This window comes from Lytechinus variegatus, chromosome 3, assembly GCF_018143015.1.
Source record: "Lytechinus variegatus isolate NC3 chromosome 3, Lvar_3.0, whole genome shotgun sequence".
Lineage (NCBI taxonomy): Eukaryota > Metazoa > Echinodermata > Echinoidea > Temnopleuroida > Toxopneustidae > Lytechinus > Lytechinus variegatus.
This window is the reverse complement of record NC_054742.1, coordinates 65,697,087-65,701,676: the sequence shown is the minus strand read 5'-3', so window position 1 is coordinate 65,701,676 and position 4,590 is coordinate 65,697,087.

The window sequence follows — 4,590 nt, the reverse complement described above, 5'->3', positions numbered from 1 at the left end:
TTTCATGAAATTATATATGAAATGATGTATAAAATAAGATTGAATTAAATATATATATATATATATATATATATATATATATATATATATATATATATATATTATATGTGTATTGTAAGAAATGTTTATCAATTAAAAAAGTAATGATATAATTATTCATGCTTCTTTTCTGCTGAGACAAGTTCCTAAACTTAATTTCTCAGCTCATATCTAAAATAAAGAAAGAACAGGAAAGAGGGGCAGGGTGCAGATGATTATTCAGGCAAATCGCAATGAGTATACAACAAGCATCGATGAAATACATTAGATTCATGTGATCACGTTTGCCTACTGCGTCACTAGATAGTATGTATAGATACCCATAAAAAAGATGTGGTCTTTAGATCTTGAAGAGACATATCTTAAAAATTCATATACCTGCAATGTTCATGATGATGTGACCGAGTTATAACTACCAGTCCCGGCTTTCCCAAGTAAACTGATTTTATTTTAATATGCAGTTCTGTTACACACTCAGTCCACTTACACACAATTTTTTTTAGCTCTTGCCTGTTATATATTGTTTTAAGGGATCTCCTTGGTCTCACTCCGTAAATCAACCTTTCCGTCATGGCAACTATATACCATGGTAAAAGGGCTCAGTAGCCAATCAAACAAGTTTTCATGGTATTTACCACGTACGCCGGAAGAGGTACGATCATAGTAGGACTTTGCCCAACTGCAAGAATTTGTATATCCATGCCGTCAGATCGAGTTTTGAGAGTTACTGAAAAAACATTTTGTAAGAATAGCTCATCGTGACACGAAATTTGTCTTCCACTATTTACGGATTATGTGATATTTCGAGTGAAATTTTCCTCATTCTCTTCTCTTTCTCTTAATCTTTTTCCTCATCCCCTTCATCTTCCTCCTCCTACTCTTCCTACCTTCTTCTTCCTCTTCCTCATCTCATCCTCCTTCTTCTCCCTTCATTTTCTTCTTCTCCCTTCGTTTTCTCCCTTTCCTTCTTCTCTTCAATTTTTTAATATATCTATTTCACGTTTGTATTCGGGAAGATGGAATATTTGCACTAATATCAATGGGTCAAGTAAATATGTGAATTAATTCTTATGTAAATTATTACCAATATCAGACACTGTACACCTGTTAATATTATATTGTATATCCAATTCAGTATTTGTGACTGCGATGCATGACCTAATAAATACCATACCATACCATGATTATCTATTATCATTTCCGCGTTGCTCATAGTCCTGTGCAATCATGTTGTACATTTCATGATTTTAATAACTATGTTTCTATTATATTGATACCTCTCACCACTGCAGGGATTTGCGTGATGCATTGTATACTTTTGAATTGTCCGCCCGTTTTATTTGTTCTCATGATAAATAAAGAATCGTTTGATTGTTCGGATTTAACATGGTCCAAGTATGAATATACGACAGTAGAAGAGACGACTATCCGATTACTTTTGAAGGGTATCAAATTCAAAGATCGAAGTTCACAGAGCTGATTATATATCTACAGATATACAGTTCTCGCATTATTTTAAAAGCGCATTTTAACACCAACGCTGTAAAAACTGTGGTGTTAAAACTGACCCCAATTGGTGAACATAACACCAAAGAGTGCAAATGTAACAACCAAAGGTGTTGTAATAACACCTATAGGTGTAAAACTAACACCACCAATTTAACACCGGTGTAAAATAACTGGTGTGGTCCTCTATGTACACTGGTTAACACCACAGTTTTTTTTCTGTGCACTTCGCAGACGCTTTCTGGAACGTTCAGAATCTATTGAAAATGCCCGTCAAATCACAATGGACCGGAGGCCCGTTTCATAAAGCTGTTCGTAAGTTACGAATGACTTAACGCACGACTGGTGACCCTTTCTTGTGCTGTATGTTATATCCCTATGTAGCTGACTTATGTATAAGAACGTGTTCCAGTCGTTCGTAAAGTTGTGCGAACAGCTTTATGAAACACCACCCGGGACAGCACATCTTCTTAAGACTCGGACCGGACGAAAAATTGCGAATATGTCTACAGTCCAGGACGACATTGCTGTTTTGATTCACCGATTTTCTACAAATGCTGCTTTGTTCTCTATAGAAAGCTTCTGCGAAGTGATTCCTAAAATGCCTTATTAATTATGAATATTCTTGGGTCATTATATAGCGCAAAGAGATCGTTTTGAAATACATTGTACCTTGTTCTCATGACATGTTTACAGAACAACCATTTTAAAGATTGTATTAAATCATGGACATGCATGCATATCAAAGGGGTCAATAAAACGTTGTTTTACAGGACAACGGGGGGAAAATTTGAATATTTCATACGCTATATAATAAAATACAAAAAGAAATAAAGAATGAGTGAAGTCATCAGTACGCCTATTTGCTTACCGATCTGGATGTAAATATAACCATATGACTGTTTTGTGAAATTAAGCGAAACTTAAAGATATCACTTTGATGAAATTTTCAGTGTTATGCTTGATATTTTTTCTTCTGTTTATTAAATCAACGTTTTGATGGGGTGGATTTATCCTTTAAGTTGTAAAATCAATATAAAACATGAGATGAGCTTTGGATACAATTATCATTAAAGAAGGAAGTCACTGATTAATAAATCGACCTTTAAAATGGTAAGCTAGGTTGCTATCTTAATCGAGTACTTTCGTGGGGGAACGATATCTGATATTGAGAAAAAAGCATAACCGCAACTGTCACGGAAATACAGTGCATCTAAATGAGTCATACAAAACATTGCACTAAGTATATTTATTCATATCTAATTTCGACCGCCGCCAAAACAAATATATACAAATGTATATATATATATATATAATATACACAAGTTCACAAGGTTGACCGGAGGTCACTAGCATACCTGACGAGTCACAACCCATGCAAAAGACGTATCCATGACCCCCTGACGTGCAGCAAGCTTGAAAGACCTTTGCTTGAAGACCCTTTTTTTTTGTTTGTCAAATTTTTTTCTGGTACGAAATCCTTTATTTCTGATAAAATGTAATAACACTTTACCACAAATGTAATAACGCGCAAAAATGTAAAAACACTTTACCCACAAAATAATGTAATAATGACTTTACCCACAAATGTAATAAATTTGAAGGGATTTTTGGCGAATCCGTTCTAAACTAAAATCCTATAGTAACCGGGTCTGAAAAAAAGACTTTGGATGTTTATTATAATTTTTGAAACAACCTGGTCTGGAAAAAAGACTTTGGACTTATATCATAATTTTTGAAACAACCAGGTCTGGAAAAAAGACTTTGGACTTATATTATAATTTTTGAAACAACCGGGTCTGGAAAAAAAATTTGGACGTATATTATAATTTTTGAAACAACCGGGTCTGGAAAAAAGACTTTGGACTTGTACTATAATGTTATATTAACCGAATCTGGAAAAAAGACTTTGCACTTTTGTGCTATATGAACGCATTACTATTGGATTTTAGTTTAGAACGGATTCGCCAAAAATCCCTTCAAATTTATTACACTTGTGGGTAAAGTCATTATTACATTTTCGGGCGATCAAAAATTATTTTATTTGTGGGTAAAGTGTTATTACATTTGTGGGCGCAACACCCCCCCCCCCTGTGGAAAATTGTAGGTACGCCACTGCTGGTGGTTCATCAAATTTAATTGCAACTCTGAGTTTCACGCAACCTACGGGAGGTGCGATCTTCAGACATCTGATAAAACTTTTCAATACCTACCGGGTTTTTAACTTATACCGTGTTTACACTTAATCGGCTTTTGAATCGGCTTGCGGTTCTGAACCGCGAGCCGATGCAGCATCGGCTTTTTCATAGCGTGTAAACGCGAGTAACTTCCATCGGCTCGCGGTTCAGAACCGGCAATTTACACCACCAAAGAAGTAGGTTCCAGGGGCGTCGATCCATTTTTCAGATTGGGGGGGCAAAATCATGGATCAACGTTCCAAAGGCGCTCGATCCCACAAAACGAACAAACTCACCCACACACACCCCTACACCTCCCACACACACATAGGTCTATATCATATGTATATATATATGTGTGTGTGTGACTCATGAGAAAGAGACATATATCTCACCCTCACCAACAAATTAATGCGAGCGCGAAGCGCGAGCTGAAATTTTTTACTGACATGAAAACAGGGAAAAGGTACCTGTTTAGGAGTGTTTGTAGTAACTCATGAGGGGGATAGATACATGTATCTCACTACACAGATAATGTGAGTCCCGTTAGAGAGCTGAAATTTCTTTATATTCTGACCTGAAAGCTTGATATTCTAAGCATTTTTGGTACCAATGATTAATATGGGTTTCTAAAAGAACAATAGCTGCGAGCGCGAAAAAATGTAATTGAAAAAAATGAGTTTAATGGACTATTTTTAATATAGAACAAGACATATATCCAACAAAAGATTATTGCAAATCGAAGCGGGAGTTCTTTTGAGGTTTAGAATTGAAAAAGGGACATTCTATTCACCTATTTAATCATGAAAAGTATGCGTTTTCTTCCTACAGAAACGGATGCGAGCACGAAGCGCGAGCTGAAAATTTT